Source organism: Juglans microcarpa x Juglans regia, chromosome 7D (genome assembly GCF_004785595.1).
Source record: "Juglans microcarpa x Juglans regia isolate MS1-56 chromosome 7D, Jm3101_v1.0, whole genome shotgun sequence".
NCBI lineage: Eukaryota > Viridiplantae > Streptophyta > Magnoliopsida > Fagales > Juglandaceae > Juglans > Juglans microcarpa x Juglans regia.
In genome coordinates this window covers 15671715-15691347 of record NC_054606.1, presented here as the reverse complement: position 1 = coordinate 15691347, position 19633 = coordinate 15671715, and the positions used below count along the sequence as shown (strand labels likewise).

General features: G+C 35.3%; 1 non-coding gene across 1 annotated transcript; it reads left to right on the top strand.

Moving 5' to 3' along the window:
- Window positions 1–15845: 15845 nt before the first annotated feature.
- Window positions 15846–15917, top strand: TRNAM-CAU. The gene has a single exon. It is a non-coding gene; the product is annotated as a tRNA-Met (tRNA).
- Window positions 15918–19633: the final 3716 nt, after the last annotated feature.

Below are 19633 nucleotides of genomic sequence, written 5' to 3'. Positions count from 1 at the left end.
ATTATTGTTTTGGAATTTAAAAATTTTGGATTGTTTATTTTATTTTATGTGAGAATTTAAAAAAGTTGTAATAATGAGATGAGATTAGTTGAGGTGAGTTTCGAATCTAAACAAGGCCTATAAAGCTTTTTTAGATTTATCAAATCACATCTAGCTATATCAATTTAAAAAATTTACTTTCGCTAAATCTATTGTGAATCCAGCACTTCTTATACATATTTTAACACTATAAAATTAGAGGCACTTATTATAAAAGATTATAAAATGAAAGGAATTACAAAAATAGAATTTACCAATAGACATGACATACTATGATATGCAAGGCATCTTTTTTTTTTTTTTTTATCATAAAAATGATCTTTACAATGAAGTAGTATTATTTTATAAAATTATTTTTTATTTCTTTTTGTAGAGGTAAGATTTCTTTGTAAAGCCAAGATTATGCTGTTGATTTTATTTTCAATTAATGTACTAAAAACAACGAACATTAATCATTAAATCATATAACACATTAGACGCCGTAAAATTAATACGAGCAATTTCAAAGAGGCGTAGACATTATTTTCAGTTTGTCCATCTAATACAAAATCAAATAAAGAAATACCCTCTTGACATCAAGCATAAGTTGAGTATTTCAGATATTTGAAAAGTGATATTCATGATTTTTATAACTTAATGTGGCATTTAAGTAATTGAAAACATTATTGATGTCGTGTTTTGCAGGTTTGGGCAACTCCACGCTGGTAGCACTCGGGTTTTTCCCTGCAAGAGGGAGAATGGGGGAGCTCGGAGGCTGTGGTACCTCCAACGCTCAAATTAGTCTAAAGTTGAAGATTAAGAGATAAATGAGAGTCAGAATGAAATAGCAAAGAGTGCTCAAAGATATAAGTAACCCCTTCTCTGCGGAGTGAGGAGTATTTATACCTGGTTGAGATGAGTTCCGAGGTGATAGTGACTAGTCATGCGGCTCCGTATGGGGATCGCACGTCCATGCCAGGCTCCTACCTCCCCCCAGACCTACCAGGGGGCATGCCGCCTCATGCCAACCCTTGGTATGCATTAAATGCAGCATGGCCCGGACAGTCTCGACCCTGCTCCATTAAATGTGGTGTGGCCTTGTGCAAGCTCACTTTCCCTCCTGCTTCGTCCGGGCAACGATGTCAAGGATGAGGACGTTTCTGACAATCGGTCAATTTGCCCTGTCGTGTCAAGGTTAGGAATGTCTCTATCAGAGGTGCCAGGTCGCACGATCTCCCAACCTTCTGCCAAAGCTCCTACCTCGTGTCCTTCCTTCTAGAATGTCCGGGCCCTTCTCAAGTCGTGGGCCCGGAGCCTGGGTCTTTATCCTGAGCCAGGTCCTTAGGGATTTCTCCCCTTACAAAAATATTTATAACTTTTTACTTATTTTCTAATCGTTTAGTATCATATAAAAAGACGATAAAAGTTATCAAAAAATAAAGAGTACAATAAGTAAGAATTTTTCAAGACATTTATGTTAATAAACATTGTTAGTGTTCTTGAATTAAAGAATAAACTCGCATTGGCCTACATGTATAAAAAGTAATGATATACTTATAATATAGTTTTTATAATATTTTATATAATTATGTTTTATATTAAGGATATTTTTATAAAATAATATTATTTTATAAAAATATTCATCATTTAAATTTGTTTGTATAAAAAATTATATAAATATTTCGTTTTCCATGCATAAAATCCGAATTAATGTAGAGCTGGAAACTTGGAAAGTGATTTTAGTTTATTTTAATTATTATATTATTATTGAATATTAATTATAATAATTAACACGCTTCTGTTTACCACACCATTCTGCCCACAGGAAATGGAATGTATAGTTTGTTGTGAAAATAATCAGGTGGCAGTGCCAGCGAAAGGACACGAAGATAACTGGATAGGATCTGAGTAGTAGCTGACGAGGACTGGGACCCACCACGTCTCCTGACCTACGATGCTGTTCCTGTCCCCAATTTGGTCGTCCATGTAGCCTACCTTCTGTAAAACGTGTCAATTAATGACTGGTCGTAAATGCAAAGAACCCGCTTTTTGACCCTTTTGGTGGACAATTGCCCTTTTCAATGTTTTTGGATAGGAGCAAGTCACATTAACGTACTTTCCAGTTTGAGTTTTTCAGCTTTATCGGTTCAGCCCACTTGGATGCCTCCGATTTTTTATTTCTATTTTCAAATAAAACTTGAAATTTAGATCGATTTAGATATTAGATACGTTTGGGTGGGGAGAAATATTGGAAAGAGTGGTGAATAATAATAAAAAAATAATAAAAAAGAAATAATATAATATTAAATAATAATAAAAAAAATAGATAAAAAGTAATAATAAAATAATTAATAGTAGTGAAGTATGCTGAGAATACTTAAGATATTCTTGATACTTAGTTAAGATGAGTTAGATTTTTTATGAATAGTAATAAGTTGAAATGGTGGAGTGAGTTTTGTAGGATCTATCTAAGATGAATTTAAATGTATTTATAGAAAGTTAAAAAAGATTGTGAATTCTGTATATAAATATGTGTTGAGTTAAAAAAAATTATGGATTCTACATGTAAATAAGTTTTAAGTTGAAATAAATTTAATTATTTAAAAATTTGATATTTAAATATTAGATTCAATTTAAAATTAGACTGAATTAAATTAATCTCAACTCAATCCAAACGTTTGCCTTAATCGATTTTATTTTAACTTGATAGGATATTTATTCTTATCGGTTCCATCATATTTGGTCGACTCTAAACGATTCAACATCGTATTTACTTTTTAGATTGTATTTCAAATATGAGTTTTAGCTAATTGTTTCAAGAGAAAATTAGAAAATTAATGAATATTTTATTTTTTTAATTGAATAAGAAATTGTCGGAAGATAGTATTTTGTACTAAATTTATGATTATACCTAATACATGACTTCAAATGAATATTCTCATATAATTTAAATGCAGTAAAAAATAATATTGGAGAAAAAATTGAGAACATCTGAAGTCATGTATATGAATTGGATCTTGATAAAACTATTATGATCTATATTATATTTTCTTTGAAGCTAACCAATTTTTTCTTTTTTTTTTTTTTTTTGGAGAAAAGAGAACTTCATATTAATATCTCAGAAGAGATGATTGTGAATACATTGAGGATAATCCTCTACATGAATTGAGACCTCAGATAGGTCAAGTGAACTCTTAGCCAGGTAGTGAGCCACTACATTGGCTTGTTGAGGTACATAACAAACAGACCAATATAGATATGAGCGTAGTAATTTCTTGATGTCTTGAAAGATCAGTCCTGCAGTATTCCAGTTTCAGCTGAATCATTTGTGCCGTTTACCACCTACTTTGAATCCTCTTCGAAGAAGAAATTGTTAAGTCTAATCTCGATGCCTAATTGCATTGCTCTCAAATCAGATAATGCTTCTCCCAGAAGTGGATCAGGAAAAGAGTAACAAGGGCTCCTGAGTGTTGCTGTCACAAGGCCATCCCAATCTCTGATTGACACACTGATGCCCACCTTGTAGTTGACCTTGTCAATGGCTGCATCCCAATTTATTTTATAACTGTTGGTAGGAGGCTTACACCACTTGGCAGGAGACTTCCCTTTGGGGGTTATCTTTTGTTGGTGTCTTTCTAACTCATCCAAGTCTGATATGCTGGTGGAGAGAAGCTTTAAAACCTGTTGAGGTGAGGTGAATCTGGATTCAAAGATAAATTTGTTCCTTCTGTATCAGAGTTCCTTAGCTGTGAGAGCTAGCTTAGTGTGTTCCTTTATAGGAAGAGTAGATAGAAGCTCTGTGAGCAACTCGTAAAAAGGAGCCTCCTCAGTCCTGCTTCTCTGTAATCTTCTCGAACTATTGCTCCATACATCTTGGGCTGCTTTGCACGTCCATAGAACATGGGACGTGGTTTCTGGGTGAGTTAGACATATTGGGCACATGGTTGAATCCATGATCTTCCTTTTGTGCAGGTTTACCCTGGTAGGAAGAATGTACCTTGCTGATCTCCAGAGGAACATTTTGACTTTGTTTGGCACTCTAAGCTTCCATAGCAGTTTCCTTAGGACCCCTTCATTAGTTGTATGGCACCCTAATGCTTGCCCCTTATTGATTTCATTCATAGAGACTTGGAGATGGTATGCTAAATTAACTGAGAAGATACCATTTGTAGTGCATCTCCATATCAGTTTGTCGTCGTTGTTGCAAGGACTAATATGAATTCTAGGTATAATTGCAGTCTCCTTAGGAAAATTTGATATTTGAATATTAGATTGAGTTTAAAATTAGACTGAATTAAATTAATCTCAATTCAATCCAAACGATTGCCTTAATCGATTTTATTTTAACTTAATAGGATATTTATTCTTATTGGTTCCATCATATTTGGTCGACTCAAAACGATTCAACATCGTATTTACTTTTTAGATTGTATTTCAAAGATGAGTTTTAGCTATTTGTTACAAGAGATAATTAGAAAATAAATGAATATTTTGTTTTATTTAATTGAATAAGAAAATGTCGGAAGATAGTATTTTGTACTAAATTTATGATCATACGTAATACATGACTTCAAATGAATATTCTCATGACTTTATAATTTAAATGCAGTAAAAAAAAATATTGGAGAAAAAATTGAGAACATTTGAAGTCATGTATATGAATTGGATATTGATAAAACTATTATGATCCATATTATATTTTCATTGAAGCCAACCAATTGAATGTACAAGTTAAAGTCTAATATCTTGCAAACAGATTCAAAAGGATATTACCTGATGTTATATCATACAACTAGTGTCTTCATACCGGGCAGGTTAATCTCAGATAATATTATGATAGCATATGAAGCCTTCATCAGAGAATTGAGCCAAGAATAAACTTGCTTGCAAATAAAAAAAACTTCACATCCTTGATGAGGTTCCATACATTACACATCATCGTTTTAAACGCTTCCTTGTTAAAGAATTTACGGGTATGAAGTTTGAAGAAGGGGCAGTGATCATCATAATTCAACATGGAATCCAAATTTGAGCATTGTATGAAAACCTTCGAGTTTCCACATCAGACAGACGCATTTTTTCCATCGATTGGTTAAATCATCAGCCATACTGAGAATTTAATCCCCAATCGAGCCCTACAAAGGGCAATTTACATGTAAAAGTATCCAACAACAGACTCCCAAGTAGTAAAATCACACAAATTCGACTATTGAGAAAAACCAAACCACCAACAGAGTAGTTAAAAAAGAAAGAAATATTGAAATAGAAGGCTGGCAAGTATAAATTATTTGCCTTCGTGTATTGTATTTATAGGTATAGATTTACAATGAACAAATTGATATGTACAAGCTCTTAAAATATAGGAGATAAGGATAACCATACCTCCAACTATAACTCTATCCTGATAAACACCTAACTCATAGACTCATCCTCTAGTCTACTGGAAGAGATAACTGATGCTGAAGACAGATTTATCTTAACATCCCCTTTCAAACTCATGGGAGGATTAATGATCATGAGTTTGTCTCTAAGCTCTAGAAATTGAGGAGCAATCAAACCCTTGGTAAAAATATCTGCACATTGATCTTCAATTCAATGTAGTGAATAATAATGTCTTGTTCAACACTTTCTCTCTAATAAAATGATAATCTACTTCCACATATTTTGTTCTAACATGAAAAATAGGATTAGATGCAAGTGCAATGGCTCCCATATTATCACACCATAATTGTGGAGATGTTACTAGTGGACATTGAAGTTCTTTAAGTAGCATGTGTATCAATATAGTCAGCAGTACTTATGGCCATTGCTCGATACTCTGCTTCTGTACTGGACCTTGAAACTACAGGTTGTTTCTTGGCTTGCTAGGAAATTAAGCAATTACCTAGAAAATTCTCATATCCACTTGTAGACCTCCTGTCTGTTGGATCACCATCCCAGTTAGAATCACAGTAAGCATTTAACTATAGGGCACTTGAGGGGAACCACAAGCCATAATCCATTATGCCTTTAAGATATCTTAATACCCTTTTTACTGCTGTCATATGAACTGTAGTGGGACAATGTAGAAACTAATACAGTTGATTAACTGAAAAGGCTATCTCAGCCATGTGAGTGTACAGTATTGTAAAGCCCTCACGATATGTCTATAAATTGTAGGATCTTTGACAGGGTCTCCCTCAAACTTGCTGAGTTTCTTACTAGACACGCATGGTGCTGAGTAAGGTTTAGCTCCAAGCATGCCAACTTTGTTAAAAAGATCACAAATATATTTTGCTTGGCTGAAATGCATCCCCTCTTTGGAGTACATGTACTCCAAGAAAGTAGGATAAACTCCTTTTGTAAATTCTCAATCAATCACTCAATACTCGAAGAATGTGTCCCCATTACAATAATGTCATCAACATAGATAAGCACAAATAAATGAATGTCATCTTTATGAAGCATAAAGAGAGAGGTGTCAAGCAGGGAACCTTTAAAGCCGAGACATTGTAAGGTTTGAGTGAGTCGATTGTACCATGCTCGAGGAGCTTGCTTAAGGCCATAGATGGCCTTATGTAATCTACATACATGGTTAGGATACTTCTGATGCACCAATCTTTTTGGTTGCTCCATAAATACTTCTTCATAAAGAATACCATGGAGGAAAGCATTGGAAACATCCAACTGCTTAATGGGCCAATGGAAGTGTTTTGCAAAAGCTAGCAACAGCTTAATTGTGATGGTTTTATTACTAGACTAAAGGTCTCAGTGTAGTCATATTATCTCTTTGTTCAAAGCCTTTAGCTACCAATCTAGCTTTGAATCTATCAATAGAGCCATCAGCTTTTGTTTTTAGCTTATAAACCCACTTGTCGTTGATGACATGTCGATCTCTAGGTCTTGGACAACGAGTCCATGTTTCATTATCCAATAGAGCCTCGAACTCACTATCCATTGTAGCTAACCATTGAGGGTTTGCCATTGCCTGAGAATGTAGTTGGTTCACGAGGAAGGGTTGTTGTGAGTAAGGCTTTAATAGGATGTTTGGTGGACTTATTTGAGTGGTACAGTTTGGAAGTCAGAAAATTGTTTAGGCCTAGAGTTGCCAGTTATTGATCGAGTGATGACTCTAGTTAGGGCCACTATAGGTGCTGGAGAAAGAGTATGCATACTTGGTGTAACGTCCCAAACCCAGATGGTCTGGAGACTTACTACCTGTCTCTTAAGAACTTATTTTCCAACACAACTAAAATAAAACTCAAATCTTTAATAGCAAAACTCAATATCAAGAGTTCTAAATAACCACCTTGAAAACTTCACAAAGTCATTACTGCAGATAAAATAAACTAAGGAGTCCGTAATCTCTCGGTAGTCATAACAACCCAACCAATAATTTCATAAATCTTACTGAAACTCAAGATATTAATAAAACTCAAAGACATTAAACCTAAGAACACCAGAAATCTTTCTTCTACCAACATCTCCTCAGCTTAAACACAAACAACAATCTAATCCAGGTCCTCATTTGAACTCTCCACATCATCTGAGAAATATTATAATGATAGGGGTGAGTTATCAACAACTCAGTAAGCAGAAATCATATGCTAGTGTGCAAACATGAGCATTTACAAAGTAGAGCATGCAGAACAAAATATTTTCCAGAGTTATCATGCGGAACAGAACATGTTTTCAAAAGTAACAAAGCGATGGTTTTAAGACAAGTAAAACCCATAGTGCTTTGGCATAACATAAACTGAGTATCATCATCAGATCAAAACGGAGCATAAACCATGTTTCACCCCGTGGTAGGGTTGTGCTAATCCCGGTGGCCAAACCAGGTAGAGACAGAGGTGAAATCTTTCCTTTATTCTTCTCGGAGCCCCGAGTGTGCACACAATAAAGATCACAATAAAACCACTTTGTTTCCAAAGTGGGTGCACTCAGAGACAGAGAAGTTGGTATCAACCCAAACAGAGCAGAGCATAACAGAGCAGAGCAGAGCAAAGCAGAGACAGAGTCAGATACGAAAACCAGTACACCATGCCAAAGGTTTTCAGATGTTATATCAAAATAATACAGAGTATCAAAATAGAATCAGACAGTTTACACACATTGAACACAAAAGCCAGAACATCTTTTCAAATAAATGCACAACTTTTCATATTCTCAATATAGCTCATTTTTTAGATTTCAGAAATCACATGACAGAATTTAGCTCATGTCTACACAATGCATGTCAGAACATATTTTTCTCTTTTTCGTACAGATTTCATGAGTATGCAAATAAACGACCAAGGTTGGTTTTGTTTTTCCCAAGTTCTCATTTCACCACAAAAATATGCAAAGTTTTCAGAAAATCAACCTTAGTCTCAAATAATTCGTGTAAGGCCTAGCATAGGAACCCCGCTTACCTGACACCTGCAGCGCATTATCTATGACTTGAATACGGTCTCTATCCGTCTCGTCACCTATTCATAAAAAAATATAAACTAAATATTAAAGTCCAACAACACAAAATTGGTCTTAGACAACCTAAGACCCAATTTCTAGACCATAATTCAGCAAGTTTAATCCAACTCAAACAACCAAATAACAATCTGGACAGCCCACACTTCGACCCAAAAATATTCTATACCAATCTCAGTATTGTCCAATACAAGCATCAAAACCAATGTCAACTCCGATTATCACTAACTCACACTTATTTCAGCAGCTCATACTCCCAAGCAATCGTCAACAATTTAACCAGGACGACACTACACACTACTCTCTCTCCGTTCACAACTCCACAACAGGAAAAAAAATATCTAAACACTTCTAGATGTTAAAAGGCCCCAACAAAACCCTTCTAAACATTTCCAAAACACCAAACCAATAATCCAAAAAATATATCATCACCTCCTAAAAATCATCAATATTCATCATGACCAACGTCAAACTCAAAACACCAATATTTAAATCCGAAACAGCCAACAAATTTCATAGCATAAACCAATCTCACACAAACAACTCCATCATCAAATCCAACCGATCTCCTTACTCCTCGGACTCAGTCCGGCACAACCAACACAGTAAATATGAATTAGCGCAGAAATACATTTAAATATCAAAAGTTCTTTGGAAAAATACTTACAATGCTATAATATAATTTTTGAAAGATCACAAAGGTGCTAAAAGTGACAACGCAGCAACAAAACAGTGTCAAATGCACTGTGGCCGTGGGTCTCAAAAACTCACTTTTGAACGGGTGTAAATGAAGACCCGAGATTGATAGGGTAGGGCTTAGGGATGTCGGTGAAGCTAGTGGTGGTGGTGGTTGGCCGTGGGTGGCGGCGCAATAGGCGGTTGAAGTGCAAAAACACCCAAAACGGAAATATTGATGGTGGGGCTTCACCGGTGACAGATCGGAGGTGGGGTTGGGTCCATTGGGTTGCTAGGAGGTCGAGGATGATGTGGTGAAGAGATGGTGGCTGGAGGTGGCGCGACGGCGGCGCAGTGGTGCAAGGAATGCCGTGGCTTCGTGTGGTGCTTGGAGGCTAACGGCGGCGCGGCTGGGGGCTGGAAATCGGAGGGAGAGGTCGCCGGTGGGTGGGGGTGCTGGGAAGCCGGGCGGTGTCGACCACCGCCGGCGTACGGTGGCACTGGGGTGAGAAGGAGGATTGAACGGAGAGAGAGAGGGAGGGGGGGTTACAGCGCGCGAGAGAGCAAGGGGAAGAAAGAAGAAAGAAGAAAAAGAAAAAGGAAGAAAAGAAAAGAGGAAAGAGAAAATGTAGGAAAAGAAATGAGATCCAATCCTCACATCTTGGGTCACAAAAATGATCCAATGGAAACGATTTTAAAACAGCAAGTGAAATAAAATAATTCAAACGCAGTGATTAAAATGAAAATAAATAATTAAACCCAATAATAAGCTAATTTAATATGAAAAACAATTTAAATGTATTACAATAATCAATTATAAGAAAGCATTTCAGAATAATTTTCACTAAAATTAAAAACATAAAAATAAACCCACTAAAAATCCAACCAATTTTAAAATAAGAGAATAAATTTTTAAATTAATAACAAATAATCTTTCAATTAAAAATACACTAAAATACGGGGTGTTACATCCTCTTTCCCTTAAAAAAAATTTCGTCCTCGAAATTTGTAAGGTCAAACATGACGCTAAAGCAGGATAGAAGATGCAACCCAAAACACGCTTGAAAAGACCATACCATCAACAACTCCCAACAAGCATGAGTAATGTTCTCTCAAGTCTATTTCCATTGGCAGTTCCATCATACTCAATTAGTCCCCCAGTGGCACAACACGTCCAGTATTCCTAGGGTGACTATGATATCCAAAATCTCATTTTTCCACAAGAGCCTTAATACAACATCCAAGGAATCCCAATGATTAATAGCTCTATTCGATAATCTATACTAACCTCAATTGACTCCTACGGTATAACTTCCAAATATTCATTGTATTCCACCTTTGGTAACCTAATAGTCATTTCCAAAGTTAACCATCAATAACATAATTGGTACAACTAAGTGATTAGTCTCCAACTACAAGTATCGTCTCAAAAATTCAAGTCACGACTAATTTCTCAAAATCAACACAAAATTTGAACTCCTAATTACAACAAAAAAATCACGCTCCTACTGCGCACTCTGATAATTCACCATATGCATAAAATTTACATCCTCATAAAAACAACATCATCGAGTACAAGGTGGCTCCATACCTACTGACCAGAAAACTCTTATCACATTTTGGTAGAAAAAATGTTTGATCTCCCAAAACCATGAATTATTACACTTTTTCCTCAAAATCACCAAGAATGCCTTCTTGAATCTACACCAACTATCATCCTTAAATTGATATGGATCAAATCCCAAAATCTGCCATTACAACCCCGAACTAATAACAATCATTATCCAAACTAGATCAATACCTTCAATCTCTAAAGAATTAATCTCCTTGAAAATTCCTATATCAATAACTCGACTCTAATCAATCCCATCTTAATGGTCACATACTAATCAGTCTCCAAAATAAATCAAGTTAGCACACCAAGCCCACAAAATTAAAAATTTAAATCTTATTTCAATTCAGTCCTTCAAATATGTAATTCTAAAACCTTAAATTATACCAGAATCATTCTCCGAAATCTATAAGATCGATGAACTTATATCCAATAATAAAACAATCGACTCCCGAAGCTTTCAAAATCTAAAATATTAAATGATAACAATCATTCCCTAAAGTCTGCAAAACCTTAAACTTGGTGAAATTTCCGTAAGTCTATCCTTAAAGTTCGTTGAACTTACAATCTTCTATCCTAAAGCCTCGTGTCATACTTCCATGAAATCGAAAACCTCAAATATCTTACTTCCCAAATAGATCACTCAGACTATGCCGTTCCTTTCAAACCTTGATATTATAAATGCACACCAAGTCGATAAAAGTTCAAGCTTACTCTGCTAAATATAACAATAGCGTTCTCAGTCGTACCATATTCCTGTCATAACTTAATCTTTAACCCGCTTTTCAGTTTTGAATGAAACGAACAAAATAAAATAAACTTAATAAATAAAATAACATAATTTCAATTCAAATAAAATAAAATCAAAGAAAACCAAATAAATTCAATTTAAATAATAATAATAATAATTTTAAATTAAACCTTTAAACTTTTCTGGTACTGCACATATGGTTTTACCCATTCTTAGCCATATCTTTAACCAACTCGTATAGTCACTCTTATCATCTCATATTGTAAACCCAACATCGCTCTAAACTGCAGTACATCTTTAAAAACCAAACCACAAAAAAAATCTAAACTTTAAATCTTAAAAAGATTATCTCTTATACTCCACAAAGTAAGCTTGTCGGATCTAAAATCTCTAAACCTCAAAATCTCAAAACTCAATCATAAAGTCTGCAAAATTTAAAACCTTAAATATTCACAAAATCAGCTCTTATTCTATACAAATCTACACCTCAAATCTGAAGTTTCTCCCTAAACCCACGGATATCCAAAACTCAAATGTTTTTAGTCAGCATAACCTCAAACCTATCTTTCGGTCAAACTTAGGTCAACTTCAAAAGCTAAACCTTAGATAATTTCCAAATCATGTCCAGCATCCTACAGAATAAGCTTACCGGATCTAAAACCTGATATGTTATAAAAATCATTTCTTAGAATTTGCAAAAATCTAAATCCTCAAATCCCATCAAAATCAATCACAAGGGTTTTGTTTTTTTTTTTTTTTTTTTTAGAATCTCAAACTTAAATATCCACATGATCATCCTTAAATTCCTCAAGTTCCTACACTGAAATCTAAACCTCCAAGGTTTATAGTATGCAGAATTCAAACCTGGCTCTGATACCAAATGTAATGCCCCAAACCCAGATGGTCTGGAGACTTACTACCTGTCTCTTAAGAACTTATTTTCCAACACAATTAAAATAAAACTCAAATCTTTAATAGCAAAACTCAATATCAAGAGTTCTAAATAACCACCTTGAAAACTTCACAAAGTCATTACTGCAGCTAAAATAAACTAAGGAGTCCGTAATCTCTCGGTAGTCATAACAACCCAACCAATAATTTCATAAATCTTACTGAAACTCAAGATATTAATAAAACTAAAAGACATTAAAACTAAGAACACCAGAAGTCCTTCTTCTACCAACATTTCCTTAGCTTAAACACAAACAGCAATCTAATCCAGGTCCTCAAAATCACCAAGAATGCCTTCTTGAATCTACACCAACTATCATCCTTAAATTGATATGGATCAAATCCCAAAATCTGCCATTACAACCCCGAACTAATAACAATTATTATCCAAACTAGATTAATACCTTCAATCTCTAAAGAATTAATCTCCTTGAAAATTCCTATATCAATAACTCGACTCTAATCAATCCCATCTTAATGGTCACATACTAATCAGTCTCCAAAATAAATCAAGTTAGCACACCAAGCCTGCAGAATTAAAAACTTAAATCTTATTTCAATTCAGTCCTTCAAATATGTAATTCTAAAACCTTAAATTATACCAGAATCATTCTCCGAAATCTGTAAGATCGATGAACTTATATCCAATAATAAAACAATCGACTCCCGAAGCTTTCAAAATCTAAAACATTAAATGATAACAATCATTCCCTAAAGTCTGCAAAACCTTAAACTTTTGGTGAAATTTCCGTAAGTCCATCCTTAAAGTTCGTTGAACTTATAATCTTCTATCCTAAAGCCTCGTGTCATACATCCATGAAATCGAAAACCTCAAATATCTTACTCCCCAAATAGATCACCCAGACTATGCCGTTTCTTTCAAACCTTGATATTATAAATGCACACCAAGTTGATAAAAGTTCAAGCTTACTCTGCTAAATATAACAATAGTGTTCTCAGTCGTACCATATTCCTGCCATAACTTAATCTTTAACCCGCTTTTCAGTTTTGAACGAAACGAACAAAATAAAATAAACTTAATAAATAAAATAACATAATTTCAATTCAAATAAAATAAAATCAAAGAAAACCAAATAAATTCAATTTAAATAATAATAATAATAATTTTAAATTAAACCTTTAAACTTTCTGGTACTGCACATATGGTTTTACCCATTCTTAGCCATATCTTTAACCAACTCGTATAGTCACTCCTATCATCTCATATTGTAAACCCAACATCGCTCTAAACTGTAGTACATCTTTAAAAACCAAACCACAAAAAAAATCTAAACTTTAAATCTCAAAAAGATTATCTCTTATACTCCACAAAGTAAGCTTGTCGGATCTAAAATCTCTAAACCTCAAAATCTCAAAACTCAATTATAAAGTCTGCAAAATTTAAAATCTTAAATATTCACAAAATCAGCTCTTATTCTATACAAATCTACACCTCAAATCTGAAGTTTCTCCCTAAACCCACGGATATCCAAAACTCAAATGTTTTTAGTCAGCAGAACAGTCATAGATAATGCGCTGCAGGAGTCAAGTAAGCGGGGTTCCTATGCTAGGCTTTACATGAATTATTTGAGACTGAGGTTGATTTTCTGAAAATTTTGCATATTTTTGTGGTGAAATGAGAACTTGGGAAAAACAAAACCAACCTCGGTCGTTTATTTGCATACTCATGAAATCTGTACGAAAAAGAGAAAAATATGTTCTGACATGCATTGTGTAGACATGTGCTAAATTCTGTCATGTGATTTTTGAAATCTGAAAATTGAGCGATATTGAGAATATGAAAAGTTATGCATTTATTTGAAAAGATGTTCTGGCTTTTGTGTTCAGTGTGTGTAAACTGTCTGATTCTGTTTTGATACTCTGTATTATTTTGATATAACATCTGAAAACCTTTGGCATGGTGTACTGGTTTTCGTATCTGACTCTGTCTCTGCTTTGCTCTGCTCTGCTCTGTTATGCTCTGCTCTGTTTGGGTTGGTACCAACTTCTTTGTCTCTGAGTGCACCTACTTTGAAAATAAAGGGGTTTTATTGTGGTATTTCCTGTGTGCACACTCGTGGCTCTGAGAAGAATAAAGGAAAGATTTCACCTCTGTCTCTGCCTGGTTTGGCCACCGGGATTAGCACAACCCTACCATGGGGGTAAAACATGGTCTCTGCTCTGTTTTGATCTGATGATGATACTTAGTTTATGTTATGCCAAAGCACTATGAGTTTTACTTGTCTTAAAATCATCGCTCTGTTACTTTTGAAAATATGTTCTGTTCCGCATGATAACTCTGGAAAATATTTTGTCTGCATGCTCTACTTTGTAAATGCTCATGTTTGCACGCTAGCATATGATTTCTGCTTACTGAGTTGTTGATAACTCACCCCCTATCATTATAATATTTCTCAGATGATGTGGAGAGTTCAAATGAAGACCTGGATTAGATTGCTGTTTGTGTTTAAGCTGAAGAGATGTTGGTAGAAGAAGGACTTCTGGTGTTCTTAGTTTTAATGTCTTTGAGTTTTATTAATATCTTGAGTTTCAGTAAGATTTATGAAATTATTGGTTGGGTTGTTATGACTACCGAGAGATTACGGACTCCTTAGTTTATTTTAGCTGCAGTAATGACTTTGTGAAGTTTTCAAGGTGGTTATTTAGAACTCTTGATGTTGAGTTTTGCTATTAAAGATTTGAGTTTTATTTTAGTTGTGTTGGAAAATAAGTTCTTAAGAGACAGGTAGTAAGTCTCCAGACCATCTGGGTTTGGGGCGTTACATTTGAAGTTGACCTAAGTTTGACAGAAAGATAGGTTTGAGGTTCTGCTGACTAAAAACATTTGAGTTTTGGATATCCGTGGGTTTAGGGAGAAACTTCAGATTTGAGGTGTAGATTTGTATAGAATAAGAGCTGATTTTGTGAATATTTAAGGTTTTAAATTTTGCAGACTTTATGATTGAGTTTTGAGATTTTGAGGTTTAGAGATTTTAGATCCGACAAGCTTACTTTGTTGAGTATAAGAGATAATCTTTTTAAGATTTAAAGTTTAGTTTTTTCTTGTGGTTTGGTTTTTAGAGATGTACTGTAGTTTAGAGCGATGTTGGGTTTACAATATGAGATGATAGGAGTGACTATACGAGTTGGTTAAAGATATGGCAGATTTTGGGATTTGATCTATATCAATTTAAGGATGATAGTTGGTGTAGATTCAAGAAGGCATTCTTGGTGATTTTGAGGAAAAAGTGTAATAATTCATGGTTTTGGGAGATCAAACATTTTTCTACCAAAATGTGATAAGAGTTTTCTGGTCAGTAGGTATGGAGCCAACTTGTACTTGATGATGTTGTTTTTATGAGGACGTAAATTTTATGCATGTGGTGAATTATCAGAGTGGCGCAGCGGAAGCGTGGTGGGCCCATAACCCACAGGTCCCAGGATCGAAACCTGGCTCTGATACCAAATGTAACGCCCCAAGCCCAGTTGGCCTGGAGAATTATTATCTGTCACTTAAGAACATGAACTAAAATAAAACTCCAGAACTTTATTAGCAAAACTCAATCTCAAGTACTCTAAATAACCACATTGAAACTCTACAAAGTCATTACTGCAACAACATAAACTAAGGAGTCCAAAATCTCCCGGTAGTCATAATAAATCAAACTAATAACTTCAAAAGTCTTACTGAAACTCAAGATATTAATAAAACTTAAAGACATTAAAACTAAGAACACCAGAAGTCCTTCTTCTACCAACTTCTCTGTTTCTGAGTGCACCCACTTTGGAAACAAAGTGGTTTTATTGTGGTCTTTCCTGTGGTCTCAACACTTCTAGATGTTAAAAGGCCCTAACAAAACCCTTCTAAACATTTCCAAAACACCAAACCAATAATCCAAAAAATATATCATCACCTCTTAAAAATCATCAATATTCATCATGACCAACGTCAAACTCAAAACACCAATATTTAAATCCGAAACAGCCAACAAATTTCATAGCATAAACCAATCTCACACAAACAACTCCATCATCCAATCCAACCGATCTCCTTACTCCTCGGACTCAGTCCGGCACAACCAACACAGTAAATATGAATTAGCGCAGAAATACATTTAAATATCAAAAGTTCTTTGGAAAAATACTTACAATGCTATAATATAATTTTTGAAAGATCACAGAGGTGCTAGAAGTGGCAACGCAGCAACAAAACAGTGCCAAATGCACTGTGGCCGTGGGTCTCAAAAATCTACTTTTGAACGGGTGTAAACGAAGACCCGAGATTGATAGGGTAGGGTTTAGGGATGTCGGTGAAGCTAGTGGTGGTGGTGGTTGGCCGTGGGTGGCGGCGCAATAGGCGGTTGAAGTGCAAAAATACCCAAAACGAAAATATTGATGGTGGGGCTTCACCGGTGACAGATCGGAGGTGGGGTTGGGTCCATTGGGTTGCTAGGAGGTCGAGGATGATGTGGTGAAGAGATGGTGGCCGGAGGTGGTGCGACGGCGGCGCAGCGGTGTAAGGAATGCCGCGGCTTCCTGTGGTGCTTGGAGGCTAACGGCGGTGCGGCTGGTGCTGGAAACCAGAGGAGGAGGTCGCCGGTGGGTGGGGGGGTGCTGGGAAGTCGGGCGGTGTCGACCACCGCCGGCGCACGGTGGCGCTGGGGTGAGAAGGAGGATCGAACGGAGAGAGAGAGGGAGGGGGGGTTGCAGCGCGCGGGAGAGCCAGGGGAAGAAAGAAGAAAAAAAAAAAAAGAAGAGAAAAGAAAAGAAGAAAATGAAAAAAGGAAGAAAAGAAAAGAGGAAAGAGAAAATGTAGGGAAAGAAATGAGATCCAATCCTTACATCTTGGGTCACAAAAATGATCCAACGGAAACGATTTTAAAACAGCAAGTGAAATAAAATAATTCAAACGCAGTGATTAAAATGAAAATAAATAATTAAACCCAATAATAAGCTAATTTAATATGAAAAACAATTTAAATGTATTACAATAATCAATTATAAGAAAGCATTTCAGAATAATTTTCACTAAAATTAAAAACATAAAAATAAACCCATTAAAAATCCAACCAATTTTAAAATAAGAGAATAAATTTTTAAATTAATAACAAATAATCTTTCAATTAAAAATACACTAAAATACGGGGTGTTACACTTGGTAAGGTGATCTGAGAAGATTCTAGCATCAAATGGGAATTGAGATCAGTGCTAAGGTAAGGTTCCTATATAACAAGTATTGAAGCTGGAGGAGTTGGTTCTTGTGTTGGCTGTTGTGAGGATACCGTTTCAAAAGTTAACTGGGGGATTGTCTCATTGAGATTATTAATAGAATAGAAATGAGAAGGTAATAGAGTGATACCAGAGTGCAATGATTGATCTCGTACATGGTTGGAAGGTGTAGCCTTTACCTGTGCAGGAAACAATTGTTCATCAAAGACTACATGTCTTGACACATAAACTTTATTTGTTGCTAAGTCAAGGCATTTGTACCCTTTTTTATTGGAGCCATACCCAATACACACATTGTTTACTTCTAAACTCTAGCTTGTGCTTGTTGTAAGGTCTAAGCAAAGGATAACAAGCACACCCAAAGGTTTTCATGAAGGGGTAGTTTGGTTCAGATTTGAAGAGTTTAGGAAAGGGAGTATCATATTGTATAGAGGAAGATGATAATCTGTTTATGGAGTACACAACAATATGAAATGCTTCTACCCAGTACTTAGAAGGAAGAGATGATTGAGCTAGTAAAGTAAACCCTGTTTCAATAATGTGTCTGTGTTTTCTCTCTACAATTCCATTTTGCTGGGAGGTATGGGGACAAGTTATGGATGAAATATCTCACTGTTATTGAGATATTTGGCAAAAACCCAAGAGATATACTCACCACCTCTATCAATTTGAAATTTTTTGATCTTTTGGGATAGTAGATTTTCAATGATGCATTTGAACTTGAAAAAGCACTCAAATAAATCAAATTTGTGCTTAAGACGAAAGAACCATGAATATGTTGAAAAATCATCAATAAAAACCACATAATAGTTACATCCATTTATTGTAGGAATATGGGATGTCCATACATCACTGTGAATTAACTCTAATGGACTAGAAGACACTCAACTAGACTCTAAAAAAGGAAGTTGCTTACTCTTTCCTAATTGACAAGGCATACATAGACTTGACTGAGACTTGCTAGAACTTATTGGAAGATGATAATTCTGGAAAACTTGATGCAGAATTTGAGTGTGAGGATGTCCAAGTCTCTTGTGCCATATGTCTATGGTAGTCTTGACTCCAACCAAAGCCACAAATGCCTTTTTATTCTTGACTGAGTTTCCTAACTGCACTGGATATAGGCCACCTTTGCTTGGTCCCTGTAGGAGGATTGCCCCAGTCAAGTTGTCCTTAAGAAATAACTGTCAGTAAATTTGAATGAGCAATTATTGTCATGACAGAATTTTTGTATAAAGAGTAGATTGTTTGATGCATTTGGACAATAGAGAATATTTTTCAAGTGAACAATGGGGGTAGGTGTTCTAAATGAAGATGAGCCTATGTGTGTAATGTGAAGACCATTACCATTCCCAACAATGACAGTGTTAGTACCTTGGTATGGTTGATGCAATGTCAAATTGTTCAAGTCTGCCATGATATGGTTTGTAGCTGTAACATCACGTATTTTAGTGTATTTTCACTTAAGGATTATTTTTAATAATTCAAAAATTTATTCTCTTATTTTATAATTATCGGATATTTTAAATGTGTTATTTTATGATCTTTAAATTGTGAAAATTAAATTGTTATGTTTTCTTAATATTTATTTATTGTTGTACATTTAAATTGTTCTTCTTTTAAATTAATTGATTGTGGGATTTAATTATTTTATTTTCATTATATCATTACGTTTAATTTATTTTAGTTGATTTGCTGTTTTAAAATCATCTTTGTTTGATCATTTTTTGTGACCAAGAGGTGAGTATTGGACCTCATTTCTTTTCCCCACTTTTCTTTTTTCTCTTTTTCTTTCCTTTTTCCTTCTTCTTCCGCCGATCTCCTTCCCCACGCGACACACAGCCTCCCTCTCTCCCGTGCGCTTCTCTCCTTCCACCCAATCCACCGCCGTCGTGCCGCCGTGCGCGACACCGCCCCTCCCATCAGCTTCCCCACCGGCCGGCGACCAC